Below are 18,488 nucleotides of genomic sequence, written 5' to 3'. Positions count from 1 at the left end.
TTGTCATATGGCCCTCTGAAAGGGGTCTGGCGATATTCCAAATATTAACTCGTGTCAATATGTTTCTCTTTACAATAGAATGATAATTATGCACTTTACTTTTTACACACTAGTTAGTCAAAAATAATAGTGCAATTTTAGAAACACAGCAACATTTTTAATAAAACTCTAGTGAAAAGACGTGTGTGCATGTCTGGCAATAAACCAACTAAAAATGGAAACTCATGCATAACAAGGTAACAGCATCAAACAAGTAGAGAGAGGTGTAGCCGCGATTAAGAGTGAATCAGAGTTTTTTTACCACGGCACAAACCTTTGTTTGTGCACTTGCCATACTTCCGGTTTGTGTGGAATTTACCACACATGGTAATTAATAACGTTCTCAACCTTCATTACATTTTGGCATGTCAAATCTGCAGTAATTTAAATGGGGAAACGTGTCTACGATTTACTGTGACATGCACATTTTTATGCAGTAAGCATTAAAATACGCATGTTATTCCTCAATAACTCGGAATAGGTACAATTTATCGCACTTGAAAAATTCTGAACCGGGAGATCAGGATTTTATCTGGTGAAATACATTTCTTTTACCTAGGAGCCACTCACATTCTTATAGTGCACATGAAGTTTCATGTTGCTGTAATACCTGAAGTATGATCAAGGTATCACACATGTATTAGTCAGTCAAAATAATGTTTATTTAAACCTTAAGGGCCAGATGTAGGTAATTCCGATTTACCTATTCTAAAATACAGAATTTTACTGATTCGGTATTTCAGAATCGGCAAATGGGATGTAGATAAAAAAATCGATACATTTTACCGAATCGGTAATATTCGGTATTACAGATTCGGTTAATACCGAATCGGTATTTACCAAATCGGTAATAGGGGGACAATTTTCAAGGGTGGTCAATATGACACCCTGTTGCACCCCTTTATAGTGCATGGGTGCACATGTGGCACACATACATGCCCTAAGGGCATGTATGTCTGCCACATGGCACTTTAAAAAAAGTAAATAATTGCTTTTTTAAAGGTATTCGGTATTTACCACCAACTTATAGTTAGTGGTAAATAACAAATCCTTAAATGAAATATGCACTCACTTGAGTGCTCCCTACATTAAGGATTCGGTAATTTACCGAATCGGTATTTTAAGAATTCAGTAATTTACCGATTCCTTATATTACCATTCGGTAAGTTAGCGAATTCTTAAACCTGCCTCCTTACATCTCAAAGCCTAAATACCGGTCGGTAACGGCCGAAATTCGGTAATTCCGGCCGTTACCGACCGGTATTGGGCTACCTACATCTGGCCATTAGTCTTTAAACAATGCCAAAACATATTGATTTATATACAATTCTATTACCATAAATAATTTAATCAACAGATTTTTATTTAAAATGTCAGATTATAGACATTACACATTTTCTACAGGAGGTTACCTTTCTAAAGTTCTTCTACCAGAATCATACTAAAATCCTACACCATTTACAAAAGACCCTGTTTATTTTTATATTCTTCATTTCTCACTATAGCTTTAAATTCTTAGTTACCCAAGTGCATATTTCATCTTATTTCTCCAAGCAAAAGTGTTTTACTGCAGTCATGAACCTTCCAATAGCTATTGCAATATCCAGGTTGCACTTATCAACAAGGAGTTCGACTGCTTGTGCACGATTCTTAATTCCACATTTTTAAAAAATCGGGCGTAGGATCAGTTTCCGCAAAGGTAGCATTTTTAAACATTACACTAATATGTGCTAAATATCACATTTTGTACCCAACTTACATTTCCCATTGGGTTGAATCATTGCTATTTTTATTCTCTCATTTATTACCAATTCTTATTCTTAATAATTCACACCTGAGCCAACAATTTGTTAATACATCCAAATATGTGAACCAAGCTTCCTTATGCCAAGTACTTAGAATAAATGTCACTGGTTTGTTTCTCTGTCCAATACTGCCAATCCTTTACCAAGATGATTCCTTCCCTAAAGTTCTTAGTTCTCCCTTGGAAACTTTTAATTGTAGCATCAGTTTGCATACTCTCATCTTCAAATTCCCACACACAGATTCCAATATCTTTCTAACTACTTTGGCCCATTTGAAATCTCTTTGCTAGATCTCGTTCTTACACCATTGGGAATCTTTCTGTTCCTCTCCCAAGCCCAGTCTTTTCCAAAACCTTATTAATGCCACTTAGGCCTGTATATTCCACAAGGACATATCCGTCTCTACTTTCATTGCTTGTGTCATTGAGAAACCTGGTAGGGTCAATAGGGTCTTTATACACTTCCCTTTCTCAGTATCCCACCCACTTTTACCACTGATGCAAAGTAATTCTGCTCCATATTGTAATGATGGGGGTATCGTGGTGCTAAAAGCTTTAATCATAGGTCTGTGAGACATCTCTCCATAGTCACAATTACATGTTTTCAAACCGCTCAGCAATATAAAGGCCCTAACCATTAGGGCCTCCATATGGATATGCCATTTCAGGACCTTTTTAAACCAGACCACTATCTATTTATATTTATTTACTGTTTCCAGTTTTGTGGGGCCCAGGTACCATTTAAACTTATCTACTCTTTTCCCAAAACATACCACCTTAGTTTTATAAATGTTTATAGTTAGATGTTTAGACCTACAATTTTCACTGAACAAATCCTACTTTCTCTGAAGAGCCATCTCTGTCTGATCTAAAATTACCAAGTCTTCTGCGTACAGCAAACATGATATTTGTTTATCATTCATTCAGGGACCCACTCTTCTATCCACCCCAAGGGCAGTTGGTAAATCAGCCAGAAATATGGCAAAGAGATGCGGGGCCAACACACACCGCTGTCTTAATCCATTGTTAATCGCTATTTTCCGTGTCAATGTCCCCACGGTGTCTTTATGACCAACTTTTACCTATGCAACTCTTGGAATTTCATATTTTCTTACAGTTTCCCATAGGTACCTCCGGTCTACCAAATCAAAGGCTGCACGGAAATCTAAAAAAACAACACAACAACCTCCCTCTCTGCTCAACTGATATCTGTTCAATTCACAAGAGGGCGAAGCAATGATCAACTGTGGAGTGGCCCTCCTTAAAACCACTATGTTCCACAGGCACAATTGACCTTTGTTCAACGCATTCCTTCAGTATTCCCAAGACTATTTTCGCAAGTACATTTTCTCCCACATCCAGGAGGTTCATCAGCCTATAATATTTTGGGGCCTTCATATCTCCTTTATTATGTGTCGGTCTAATTATGGCACCTCTCCAGCTATCAGGGATTTGGCCTGTATCTTATATAAGTGAAAACATTTGAAATAGCACTTTAGCCCACCATTCAGATCATATCTTTATTATAACTGCAGGGAGGTTGTCTGGGCCAGCTGCACAGGTTAGTTTAATTTGACTATATAAAGTTTTACCTTGTCTACCGAAAAATATACTTTTATGTCTCCGTCCACCCCGACCCAGGGTATTAAGTCTCTTTCTATGGGCTCTGCTCTCTTACCATACAGGTATCCCAAATACTCTTCTCATGTAGCTTCCCCCACCACACAACTCATTGCCCCTTTTGTCTTGCCTGAGCCATACTGCATTAACTTCCAGAATTTTCATGCATTTTTCGATTCAATTGCTTCTAGCAGATTCCCCCAGAATTTCTCTTAAAATTTCCTTTTCTGATTATGGATTAACATTTTATAAACTTTACTCATTTTAACTATATTTGTATAACTTCTACGGTCATATCTAACTCTGAGGCTACTCTCCCCTTTTCTTATAAAACCTCTTTAATTTCCTACATGCCTCATTAAACTAGTTTATTCTCATTCCATAGTTACCTCGGTTTTTCTTCACCCCAAACCTTTGAAATTTTACCCTAAGACATTGCACTACTTGTCTAATCGTTTTCTTGTACCCTTCTAGTTTCTGTAACCTAACAATTTCCAGGCTTAAATTCTGTTGGAAATTAGCCACTTTTGTCAAGTATTCCTATGTTAGTCTAGTAGTTAGTTGTTTTGGGTAATCTAATTGTAAAGGATTTTCTGTATCTCGTGAGCTCGGTTTGCCTCTAGTTATTTCTAATTTCAGCGGGTCGTGGTCACGTCCTCCTCTTTGTGTTACACAAAGTCCCCTTATTTCTTCAACATGCCAGGCATGTAGGAAAATGTAGTCAGTTGGGCAGAGTTATGTGCCTACCTTAAATGTTTGCTTAGCAGGTTAGTTGGTCTCTATCCTGCCAATCAGACCATAAAACCCTTTGTGCCCTAATATTTTCCTAATGCTGTGTCTCATGAGGATGGTGTACTCTTGTGAAAGCTAGCCATACTTATATTATAGGAGCACAATATTTTTTAAACCAGGGATCCATCCTTTTTGATTCATTTTAGAGTTGAAGTCTCCCATCAGTATAAGCATATAATTGTCATAGTTTTCACACAGACAGTCAATAACTTCCTTAGAATTCCCCATCTCTGTCCTATACTCTTCTGGGCTCCCCCACTGCATGTACACATTCATAATGACCATATTATAATACTTGATAAAGGGGTGCAGCAGGCTTACTCTACAAGCCAATAACCATTTACATTTTACGGTTAAAGGTTTTACCTTTTTCGCAATCACGGTCAATATTACAGTCATAATCCCCCCAGCAGGGAGTCCTTGCACTTTTTTCTTTACTCACCTATTTAGTTGAACAAACCCTTCGATTATGGGGGTTTCAGTGCACAGCCATGTTTCTTGTAAACACATAATCTCCAGGCTAATAGCTAGAGTTTTAAGGCATTCTAATTTTGCCATTCTTCCAGCCCATTTATGTGGTAATATTCCAAGCCTGTGTGATGACCTGATTTCACTTAACCAACTCACCTTCTCTGGGGCTGGTGAGAGGGGACCTGCGAAACAGTTTTCAAAGCTCCAATTACTCCAATGTTTACTTGCCTCTGAGGTACCTATGGTAATTTCAATATTTGCTTTTTCCTTGCACTCCGGGTCTACCAATCCGACCTGTCTTACCCTTAGACCTGCATGGTGCTTCATAAAGGTTATGCCTTGGTTTCTTTTCACATCCAGTTCTGTTTCTGGGATTAATCTTATCCCTTCCTTCCGTACCTCTTACTTTGCTTTTACAATAGCCACCTTTACCAACCCTGAGTACATCAAAACCTTTTTTATTTTATTCGCTTTGTTATTCTGGGGGAAGCCCACTTTTCTAAGGTCCTTTGTTACTATTTCCTATTATAATCAACAGCTCATGGAAAGGAGCGTTCAGTAGTTGTCTAGTGTGAACAATCAATTATCGCATTCACTAAGCATCAAGTCCCTAGGCAAGCTTTCTTTGTGTAAAAGTTCTTCAGTTTATTTGTAAACATATATTATTCAAAAAACTTGATCCAGGAACTTATTTAACATAAATTCAATCAGCCAACGCGTTTCATCCACACTTGGACGTCATCAGGGCTGAAAAGAAGGGAAAGGATATGTGTATCAGTTTTGACACCTGTACTTATTCAATACATGCAAACAACATCAAAATATATTCACATCTTGAATCAACAATAACTGAAAAAAGCCTGTCTATATCCAATCTTCACAAATTTCCTTAGCCCAGGATGTTAATTGAATGTCATACAACATCATATTGTCATATCATGTGCTGCTTGATTATTTCCATTGACCCCCATTTATAAATATCATGATATTCCTAGTTCGGAACACATTATCTGTCCCCATTGCCCTCCTATTTTAACACCCTTACTGGGATCTCCAGGACCCACGTCGCTGCTCTCTACAGTAATTTGAGACATACCTCAATATTTGTGTTTTATCAATTCTTTCCTCAAAGGTATTCCTCAGTTTTTCTTCTCATCCCATTCTTGTGGGATTATTTCTATTTAAAATACATATATTACAAAATGTTACCTTTCTTAGAATCATCCCACTTTATCATATTTACACCCAGTCATTGTATACAGATTAAACAAATAGCAGCCCCTTGTTTATCCATGGGTTCCTGCATGACTGCATCCAGATCTATCAAATTGCTTGGACTGTGCACTTACTCCATTTGTTGTTAAACAATTTTTATATTGGCTGATAATCCTTAACAGTCCATGCCACCTGACTGGCAGTAGTTCCAATCTACTAACTGAGAACCTCGTGTTTTTAAAAAAAGAGGAAAAATACACCAACGCTCTCCAATATCTATCTCTTTATATTTTGGTTGTTGGTTTCCTGCTTTGTCCTTCCTTGGCGACCATCAGTTCCAGTCTGTGCGCCCCAACCGCCCTTGTGCACTATCCTTGCAGTCTTACGGGTCGAGCTCCTTGTGGCTCACATCCTTCACCTCCTGCAGAGGGGCTACTCGAATCCAGGCACAAGTGTGGGCCAGGGGCGGGGCTGGGAGCAGGGGGCCTAAGGCCCTTCGTATCTGTGCAGTACCTTGTAATCCTTAATTTTTACGGTTACCTCTCCAAAAGTAAAAATTCCAGTTAGATCTGTGCCACCATTCGTCCCCTGCTGGATTCCGGCAGCAATCAGTAAATGCCTGTGTGCATGAGCACATGCGCGAGCACAGCAAGCCCGCGCCTAACTCCGGCGTTGAGCAATCCGACATTCAGCAGTGATCAGTCCTTCAGTGGTGGCACACAGCACTACCGGACAGCGGCACACAGAGTTCATAGGCATCAATAGAAAGAAGCGAATCATAGATCGGTGACAGCTCGTGTGGAAGGTATCTGATGTTCAATTACCAACTGTCCAATTAATGTGGAGAAGGAATCCCAGGTTCTGTTGCTGCATTGATCCTTTCCTGCTGCTGCAGTCTCAAATAGCGACACCACTTCCAATTATACATAATGCTGCATGGTAAAGTTTGAAGTACTAATAATTTACTGATTGCCCCTGACAGAGTGTTTAGACCATTTAGCACATTCTTCTTTCATGGACCATTAGTAAACTCTATTTAGCTTCATTCTTAGAGCCCATCTAGATAGCCATAGCTTGGAGGTGTTAACTGCTGGGACGAGGATTTTTGCCTGAGGAACCATTTCAGTCTTAAGTATGAAAAGCGTGAGTTTGCTAGATTTCCACTAGTGTTTATTTTATTCATGATCGATTACTAAAAATTATTATATGTGTGCAACCGCATAAAACAATTACATGTAAATAAATTCACCAACCAATTTTGATAAAACTTATAAAAAGAGATATAATACAATCGATAATGCTTAGCATGGATGACAGAGAACTTTCTCCAGTTGAATGCTAGCAAAACTGAATGTATACTCTTTGGTAAAGCTCAACTGCTCTATCCCCAGGACTGGCAGCCAACAGACTTGGATGCAGCACCTGACCCCAAAATGACAGTTAAAAATCTGGGCATTCGCCTGGACCAGACACTTACTATGGAAGGTCAAGTAGTGGCTACCACTAGCACTTGCTTTCATATGATGATTCAGTTGCACCGAGTTTTTCCTCTACTCCCACTTCAGATGCGGAAAACCCTAGTACAGTCACTAGTGATCAGCCGCCTTGACTATTGTAATGACATTTTAGCTGCCACTAATGCTACTGAACAAACTCGAAGTGGTCCAAAACAACACGGCCCCCTCATTCATAGTATGCATGCCAGAACAGCTTCTCTCACCTCACACTCACTCTACTGGCTTCCCATATGCAAGAGATTTACATTCAAGATCTACTGCATAGCGCACAAATCACTGAATGGCAGAGGCCCTTGATACCTGCCAGAGAATTGTATTCCATACCAGACGATCAAACCTTTGCGATCCAGGGTAAAATTACTTCTAACTATGCCCCATATTGGGAAAACACACTCTGGGTTGTAGAGATTTCTCTTACCTGGCCCCCTACTATTGGAATCAACTACCCTTCCATGTACAGAAGTGCACGGACCACCTACATTTCAGAAGGCTTCTCAAAACTGTGCTATTCCAATATTGTTGCTGCCTGCCTATGGTACACTGCAGCGCTGAGATACCCCTTCTGGGGTGATTCATGTGCATTATAAATTCAATTAACATAACACAACATTCCACTGTATGACACTCCACTCTGCACCACTCTCTTCTATGCTATTCCACTATAAGCCACTTCACTCAATATCACTACACTGTATGCCATAACACTCAATGGTATTCCACTCTACATCTCTCAACTGTATGGTACTCCACTGTATGCCACTCCAATCTATGCTGGTAGAATCTACACTATTCCACTGTACGCCACTCTACTCTGCAATACTCCACTGTATACTACTCCACTGTATTCTATTACACAGTGTGCCACTACACTGTACCCCACTACACTGTACCCTGCTTTCTTTTACAACACTCCACTCTAAAGTACTCCACTGTACAATACAGCGGTTTATGCCACTACACTGTACGCCACTCCACTTTATGCCACTGCAGTCTATGCTATTCCACTGTATGCCACTACATTGTACCTCACTCCACTCTACGCCACTCTAGTCTATGCCACTCCACGCTATGCCACTCCACTCTATGTTATTGCTCACTATGCCTTTCCATTCTACACCATTCCACTCTATCTCCCTCCAGTGTACACTATTGCACAGTATGCCACTCCAGGATATGCCATTCCTCTCTACACTATTCAAATTTGCACCACTACATCGTACTCACTCCACTCTATGCCAGTCCACTCCACAATACTCCACTCTATGCCACTCTATTCTATGGTATTCCACTATATGCCACTCTACTCTACACTAGTCCACTATATGATGATCAATTGTGAGAGACTACAGTCAACACCGCTTCACTGTATACTACTCCACTAAATGCCAATAGACTAAACTATTCCACTGTACACAACTCCACTGTACAAAACTCTAATCCATGCTACTCCACTCTATGCCATGCCACTCTAAAATATGCCACTCCACACTATGCCACTCCACTCTATGCCACTCCAAGCTAAGGCACTGCATGTATGACACTCTACTATATGCCACTCCACTGTGTGACAATGCAGTGTCTACTATTACACTGTACATCATTCTATTCCACTGCACCCCATGTATGCCACTCCACGCAATGCTAGACTTCTGTACCCTACTCTATTCTACCCCATTCCACTGTACAATACTCTATTCTACACCACTCTACTGTACAGTATTCCACTATATATCATTCCACTATACATCAATAACAGTTATTCCACTCTACACCATTTCACTGTTTGCTACTCCACTGTATGCCACCATAGACTACACTACTACACTATACCCTGCTCCACTCTAAAACACTCCACTCTATGGTTTTCCACTCTACTATAGGCCACAGCACTGTATGCCATGCAATTCTACACCGCTAAAGTCTACACTATTCCACTGTACGCGACAAGATTGTACCTCACTCCACTCTATGACACTCTTCTCTATGCTCCTCCTCTGTGTGCCACTAAACTCTATGTTATTCCACTCTACACCACTCCACTCTACGCCACCACACTCTTCCCGACTCCAGTGTACACTATTCCACTTTATGTCACTCCAGTGTACAACACTCCACTCTATGCATATTCCACTGTATACCACTTCATTGTATCTCACTCCACTCTATACCACTCCACTGTGTAACACTCGAGTGCACGCACTTACTCTATGCCATCCACAGTATGGCACTTTACTGTATGCTATTCCACTCTACACCACTCACTCTTCCCCACTCCAGTGTACACTATTCCACTCTAAGTGACTACACTGTATACCACTCCATTCTACACAGCTACAGTCTACACTATTCCACTGTATGCCATCCCACTGTACCTCACTCCTCTCTATGGCACTCTACTCTATGCTACTCTACTGTATGCAACTCACCTATATGCCATTCCACTCCACTCTACACCACAAAACCCTGCTGAGGGTGATCACTGTAGATACTGCATGTTTAGTCACATAATGGGGCTTGGTTGTAATAAGGTACTGATCTCTTTGTGAAGAGCTCTGTTCAGAGTGTAGACTGTGCGTACTAGAACCTTGATCATAAAATGAGCTTTAGTGAAGTAAGGGATAGTCCTTTCTATGAAGTGCTCTGCACCAGCCAAACCAATAGAAATGTATTGATTTTGATCACATCAGAGCTCAACAAAATGTACAATGAAAGGGATATTACAAAAAGAAAGAAAATACATTGTATACCTACAATCACAACACATATCCTCAGCACTTAATACATTTTAAAAATTGATTTTAACTTTGCAATGCGCACGCGCGCTAAAAAGAATGGCCACCCGTGCTTTTTAGTCAGACCTGAGGACCAAAGTTGTAGCGGAAAGTGTTTGTCTGCCATGCGTCTAACATCTTTAGAGAGGAGATGAGTCTCCTGCAACAGGCACACACCACCTTCTGCATTCTCCAGAAGGGAGAGGATAGCAGAGCGCTTAACTGGGCTATTTATACCCCTAACATTGAGGCTCACTACCCTTAGGTCCCTACCCACCATATCGAGAGAGGGAAAGATAGCCGATGCACTTCCCATCTCCAATGCCCCTACTGTGCCACAGTGCCTCAACTGCTCCCGGGATCCTCACCCAGGTCCCCCGAAAGCTGATGTGGAACCCCTAAAACAACCCCAAACTCCGAACCAAACCCCCGCCCCAGCCCCAACCACATGAAAACCTCAAAGGACTCAGAGTTCGCAAAAAAGAAGAAGAAACAACAGTCAGTTAAACAGGCCCCTATAGCAGGGGAACATGGTGCCTTCATCTCACACTCCCAGTTCCAGATACAGGACACCCCACCGCCCAAGGACATAGGAGTGCTACCACACATTATCGGAGAACAGTCCACCTCCGGCGCCAGCTGTAGACCTAGCTAGTGCTGAGCCGTTTGGCCTCAAGAGACCCCAGATGTACCCCAGCTTTGTGACCCTGCAGGGCTGATAGTATATCGTACTTTGTTTCTCAACAAAAGAATTTTACTGTATCTTGGTTTGCACTTTTTTGAGCTCTCTGTATGCACTCTGTGAATCGAATGATGTAATTACACTAAAAATGATGGCTATAAGAAGAATAACATGCAAACTTGATTCTGTCTAAAATGCAACTATGTATTACGTATACGACAGTGGAATAACTTTCACAGAGAAAAAGAGGAGAAGTAAGCTCCATTGCCATATATGATTCGAAATTTTGTTTTTTTGTCCATCACAGAGTGGCCGCAGCTTTGATATTGTGTTGCCCCCTTTGCTCCCCATCGTGTACATGCCCTGATGAAGGTGTTGCCGTAGATCGGGCCTGGCACTGAAACGCGCGTCGGCGTGGTGATCGTCTGTTCTGCTAGTACCATCTTGTTTTTCCCCAGCTAGTTGCTGAGAGGATACCGCAGAATAACCTCAGTGTATTAGTGCACGATGTGTACTGAGGTCTTTGTATTGTGTTAATTGATGTGATTGATGGAATGTGTGATGTTAGTCTAGTGGAATGATTCTGTGATGATGAATGAAAGATGAGTGGGTGCTTTGGGGTGTCGTATTTATTTCTATTGTGATTTAATTATTGGGATTTGTATATACCTGGATGATGATGTTTTTGTATATCCTTTGAATCACTTTTATATTCTGAAAATGAAAATAAAATTATATATTTATTCCCATTTTTTGTGATGAATTAAAATGTGACGGCCGTGAATATCAGTGAGCTCAAAGCTGTGCTTATTATAACTGTCGGACTCTTTATGAGCCTTTAATTAAAATATATAGGGCAGACTTATCTCCTTTGGTTTCTGTGTCGGTGACCAAAGCCACAGAGGCAACCAAAGCCCCCCTCCCCAGTAGACTCGCGGACAAGTCTGGTTTTGCAGTGTAAGAGGGCTTCCCAACATGTTGCTACTCCATGGAGCGCCTGCGCTGCCTAGTAGGCGAGCTGCCTTTTCTAGATGTGTAAGCGGTCTGTTCCATTCCCTGGATACCGAAGGCCAATTCCAATGAGCGGACCTGGACCAGTTTGCCATTAAACGTGAAGATTAGGCGGAACGGGTGCCCCCACGAGTAGGGAATGCCCTGCTCCCTCAAGTGATTAGTGATGGGCTTAAAGTCCCTACACTTGACGAGAGTAAAGGCCGCCAGGTCCTGCAAAAGCGCAGGTTGGTGGTCACGGAAGTGTATGGGATTAAGAATGCGGGCTTTCCGGAGGGTCCTCTCCTTAAGTTGAAAATCAAGGACACACACCAGTATGCCCGGGGGGAGGGGCCCTGGCCCCACACGGCAGACCGACACGATAGACACGATCCAATTGAATGTCCTGGACCTCCTCCTCCCCAAGGATCTGGCGGAAAGGTGCCCCAACATACTCGCGTAGGTAAATCCCCCTCTCCTTTCCACGGAACCTCCCTAATTCTAATATTGTTCCACCGAGATCTATTCTCCAAGTCCTCGGCGTGCGCCTAGAGGTCCAGATTCTGCTCCGTGAGGCGGATCACATCTTGTTAAAGTTGGTGGATGTCTTCCGCCGTTCCCAGGTCATGTTCCTCTAGGGTCGCCCCCCGCTCCCCCACAGCGTCCACATCACGCCTCATCTCGCGCAGGTCTGACGTAAGTTGTGAGCGGAGCTCTAAAATGTCTTCCTTAATGCCTTCTAGCATGAAGGCCTTGGTCGCCGGTGCCTCAATGTCCTCAGAGCGCGGGGATTTGTCAGCGGGCAGAGAGGTAGACTGCCCCGCCACCTTTGGGGATTGATCCTTGAGGGGTTTATCCTTCCGATTCCTGGCCGCCGCCATCTTTCCCCAATGCAGAGAACTAGGGCTGGCGTTGTCCATAGCTACTACCCCGAAGGCAGCGGGTGGGTTGGGCTTTCCCCTATTGACGACATACTTTCAAGCGTCCTGTCTTCGTTACATCATAGAATGGAACAGGCCCCTGTCTAGCAAGCATTGGAACTTTATGGACCAAGCAGTGGCGAGTTGTAACATATGGCTGGAGTTGTGGTTATCGTGCAAGCATAGGGCATGGGGTCTTTATTCTTCCCCGGTGACTTCCCCGACCCTAAAGGCATGGGACCAATTGGCGCAGCGCAAGGGGTGGACTACTTTCCCCTCTCAATGACCCCTATCATTGATAACCCGGACTTTCCGCCGGGATGCGCGTCTTCAGTCTTCCATCGATGGCGAGAGGAAGGCTGTAAGAGGTTGGGCTCCCTCTTTGACCTGGCTGGCCTGATTCTGTGTGCCCGGTTATGTAAAGAATACTTCCAGCTGCCGGAGTCTGACGCTTTCCACTATTCTTAGGTGGCGCATTTGGTGACCCAACCAGCCAATGTTACCTCTATGTCTAAGCCCTTGACAGCGTTTGAAAAATGGTTAGTCTGCAAGAAGGATGACTGCAGGATCATCTCAGAGCTATATGCAATGATTATGCACCATCCTAAGAAGCAGCGTATGAAAGCACAAGTCCGCAGGGAGATGGAGCTAGGGCGTCCCATGATGAGAAAGGAGTGGGAGCACATTTTCTATCGCGCACATCACACGGCTTCTAACACTGTGGGTACAGAGTCGGCCTACAAAGTGGCGTCCTATTGGTACTATACCCCAGCGCGCGTCAAGGCATGGGATGTTACGAAGTCAGGCCTCTACTGGCAGGGGGGTTGCCTTTCAGTGACACTGGTGCACTTGCTGTGGCATTGCCCGCAGTTGGGGCAATATTGGAAAATGGTATTGGATGAGTTAGATGATGCGTTTACAGATTACATTCCCCCGGATGCCTGAGCATGTGCTGTTGGGGCTTCCCCACCCTAATTTCTTTCCCTTGCGCTCGCTGAGGGGTAGACAGGTTGCTTTGGCTTTGCTGGTTGCGAGGCAGGTTCTACTGGTGCAATGGGGTTCCTCGGCCTTCCCCGACCCCCGAGATTAGATTCAAAGGCTTTGGCACATTCTAGCCATGGAACGGCTCTCGCTGGGCATGGATAATAATAATAATAATAATAATAAAACCACTTGTAGAGCGCCTGGTTACACTATAACAGTGTGTCCCCGCGCTAAGAAATGCTACAGTACCCTGAGAAGGCAAAGGTCCGGGCCAGTCTGCGTCCTAGGCATCAGGAAAAAGTTAAGGCTTTGGAAACAGGTGGGTTTTTAGTTTAAATTTAAATCTTGTTTCTGAGGGTTCCATACGCAGGTCAAGCGGGAGATTGTTCCAGTGCTTGCTCGCAAGGTAGCGAAAAGAGCTACCTCCTATCCTGGACCTGCGTACGCGAGGGAGCTGAAATAACATCGCTCCAGCAGATCTAAGGTTCCGGGTGGGGCGATGAATGGTCAAAAGGTTATGGAGGTACCTTGGCCCCTTTCCCTGGGCAATGCGATGAGCAAAGCAAAGAGCCTTGAACTTAATGCGCTCCTCAATAGGGAGCCAGTGAAGTTTACGTAATGCTGTTTTACCAGAAGCCCTGCGTGGAAGGTTCAGTACCATGTGGGCCGCGGCATTTTGGACACATTGCAATTGATGTAGGCCTTTTCTGCTTAGTCCTAGAAGGAGAACATTGCCATAGTCCAAGTGTGGAGTAACTAAGGCATGAATAAGTGACTTCCTGGCACTAATGGGGAGTAGATCTAGGACTTTACGGAGAGTTTTTAGTATTCCGAAACATTTTCCTGTGGTTTTGCTAATCTGTTGCTTAAAGGAAAGTTCCGCATCCAGCCATATTCCTAAATTCTTAACAGAGTTTGCAGGGTGGGGGATCGCCCCCAATTCTGATGGCCACCAGGCCTGCGACCAGGCGGAGGGAGATTTACCTACTATCAACAATTCTGTTTTATCGCCATTGAGGCGTAGGCAGTTGTTATTCATCCACCCCGCCACAGAACGCATGCAGTTGGAGAAATTGGTGGCATCCTCTGTCTGATTGTGGGTAAGTTTAATTATGAGTTGGGTATCGTCAGCATATGTGACGATATCCACACCAAAAGTTTCCACAATATGGGCAAGGGGCTCCATATCAAGATTGAATAGCGTGGGGCTCAAACTTGATCCCTGTGGAACCCCATGCCTCAGTTTGCGAAGGGATGATTTATTAGGAGGGCAATGTACCTGGAAACTTCTGTTTTCTAGAAAGGATATTATCCATTTCAGGGCTTGCCAATTTACTCCCAGATCTGAGAGGCGAGACAGCAGCATTGAGTGCAGCACGGTATCAAAAGCTGCACTAAGATCTAATAAAACCAACGCTCCTGTCTGCCCCTCATCTGCAAGTTGTCTCAAACATTCTGTGGAGGAGAGAACCGCCGACTCAGTGGAGTGGCCTGCTCTGAACCCTGACTGCGTGGAGTGCAGAAGAGAGTTCTCCTCCGCAAATTTCATAAGTTGACTGTTTACTATCTTCTCCACAACTTTCCCACAGAAGGGGAGAAGAGAGATAGGACGGAGATTTTGTAATTGAGAGATGTGTGTATTAGCTTTTTTTTTCAGGGGTATTACTTGTGCCCTTTTCCATGCATCTGGTACATAGCATTCCTGAAAAGATAGGGTGATCAAGTGTTCCATCTGCTCAATCATACAGTCAACGACTTCCTTACAGCGATTGGGGGCAATCACATCAAGGGGGGAGCCGGACTGAATGCCATTAACGATGTTGAGCAGGGATGGGAGGGGCTCTGAATACGCAAAGCTCGGGGGCACCTTCTTACAACTCCTTTTCAAAGACCTTCGAGTAGTGACATGCCCGCACTATCTACAAATCCTGCAACTTATCCCTTTAGAGCCTAAGGGGGGTATGACTGCTGTTTGAGTGGTGATTGGTAGATCTGGCGGATCCTGTAGAGTGAAGGTTGTAGGTAGAAGCTGATGCGGAGCTGGGTGGGGAGGGGGTTTGCCGGGGGGAGGTGGGTTGGGGGTCTTTGTTATTCCTGTTTGTTCTCTTACAAAAGCGGTGGCTATAGCACAGACAAGGCTGCTCTTAGAGCTCATTCATCTACGCGGGGTCGCCCTCTGGGGTGTAGGCCCAGACGCTGTGTCATTGCTGTGAGAGTATGCCCTGCCGGCAAGTTGATGTATTCAGAAAAGGGGGTGGTGGGGGGGGCAGCTGATGTTGATGTAGGCACCTGGGCTGTGTACCAAGATGATTTCCAGCATAATAAAAATGATTGACTCTCAAAAATGATTTTAAAAACGTAAAAGATCAAAGCAAACACTCCTTTGGAAGAGACTTTGCCATAACAATCGTTTTAAAATTTTACATTTGAAATACAACGGTTTTACATTCGGACAAGCAAGAATCGCATGCTTCAATTCTTGGCCCCCACCAACTCAGAAATCACAAATTCCAGTTGAGTTGTCAATACCAGACCAGTACATTTTATAATCATTTAAGGGTAACATAGCCAGTCTTAACATGAGTATTAATCATCTGAGACTATGTTTCAGGGGATACATTACATATTTTTTGGTCTGCTTAAAAGTCATGCTATCAGAATAGGATTTAAAAGTTTTTAGTGATGAACAATAAGAAATGTCACTCCTATAGCTTAGTCTTATGGCAGATTTTTTTTAAAACTGCTTAAATTGTACAGGTGTCCACATGTGTCACTGGTTGATTGCACACTGCAATTGAGTGAGGGCATCCTTAAAATTGCTTTCAAAGTGCAATTTTTTGCTTTTTCATTGAAAGTTTCCTGCTTTAAATGGTCTCTCAGGGTTACATCTGAGGCATTTAATAGAGAGAATGAGCATGCAATTATATTTAACAGAGCCTTTATGCCTTTCTGCACTCCCACAATTAGCTGGTTGCCATTTTCCCAGCTTGGAGGGAGGCCTTTGACATACTAAGTAGGCGCAAGAGCGCCGATAAAAACAAGGAAGTCGTACCACAGCGTGTGACCCTTTACATCTTGCTGCAATGCCACAATCAGCTGGTTGCCATTTACCCAGCATGGAGGAGGGCCTCTGACGTCCTTAGTAGGCACAGGAGCACCAATAAAAACAAGGAGGGCAGCCCGCAGCGCAGGATGAGCCTGGGCTTGGCCCTGGCCAAGTCGGGCCCATCTTAGCCTGTCATAGCCCAGAAGAGGCTGGGCCGGGCTACTCCCTTGAGATTTAATCTTGGAAACATTAGGGCTTGGACAATGTCATAAGGATACTTTTTCAACTAGGGGTACTGTGTATTTCTCTTTTTTGCGTGCTGTTTGTTTTGAAGCCTGTGTGTCTCTGCTGTCCCTTCCACACTGATTTGCTCTACTGCAGTATTTGAGCATGGGATAAGGTTAGGGTATTTTAGGTGTTCCTAGTGTGCTACAACCACCTCGTACTCGCGCTACACTTGTTACCTATTTAACCCGGGTTGTGGATATAGCCACTAATGAAATAAGATCAATGGAGCGACACCTTTCATATACTACAGAGGAATATGCTCTACCTCTACCTTTGCTTCAGTCTTAAAACCAAAGCCCTCTCGAGCTCCATTTGTAGAGTGCATCTAGTGTCTCGGCATCAAATCTATCTGCCGGCTCAATTGGTCATGCTCATGCAGGGGAGAGAGGACAGATCCTCAATGATATAGGTCATTCCCCGAAAGGTCTGTCGGGGTATGTGTATTTTTGACCAGCAACAGCCAGTGGAATCGAGCATAGCTCTATTGGTATGATGCGCGGTGGACAACATTGTTACTCTGATCCAGAGTGTGGTCCAAAACCCAAGCACAGGAGGAAAACCGCTAAATTAACGAAAAGCAAATTCTCTGCGGCAAAGGGTAAAAAGGGATCTCATAATAGGCCCTGTAATGAGGACATGCTAGTGCCAGCACTTGCTGCATATGAAAATACCTGGCATCAATTGAGTATGTGTATAGGTGACATACTAGACTCCAATCTGCGCTCCCTTAATTGATCGCCTAGTACAAATTGAAACCTAACTAGTGTAGTCACTTGCCCCTAGGGACATTACTTGCTCCCAGGAGACTCAATGTACCACTATCCCCATCCCAAACCAGTTCTCTAATTACGAGGGTGAAGGGACTGTTGACAATTAAGCCACCGGTACCGACATTTGCCCCGTCTCTAATAAAGCCGCCCAGAATATTGATGTGCATACCACAATGGGCAACCAAACCATCGAGCAACCAGTAATATATGATTCCAACCCGGTTCTCCTACCTGTGATCGAACTTCCCCCCTCCTCTCTTCCTTACATTCTTATCCTGGTGAATGTTCCCAGACTCCCTGCTGGATGAATGGAAACTATTAGGGGCCTAATGAACAAATCTATAGACTGGCTGAATACAAATGTGACTGGTATCTTGGACATATCTAAACAGATATTGTTGGCAAGATGTGTGGGGGGATTGGTCGGATGGGAAAAGGCACTATGGCGATGTAATTGTGGTCAACCTTCATAACCCCATGGTTGTAAAGGAAATACTGAGTCAAGCAGGTGCAGGAATGGTCAAATCTAGCCCTGTTAAGATATTGCCACTTGGTTTCTTTTATAAGCCTCTTGCTACC

Source organism: Lissotriton helveticus, chromosome 3_1, assembly GCF_964261635.1.
Source record: "Lissotriton helveticus chromosome 3_1, aLisHel1.1, whole genome shotgun sequence".
Lineage (NCBI taxonomy): Eukaryota > Metazoa > Chordata > Amphibia > Caudata > Salamandridae > Lissotriton > Lissotriton helveticus.
This window is presented reverse-complemented; position numbering follows the sequence as displayed.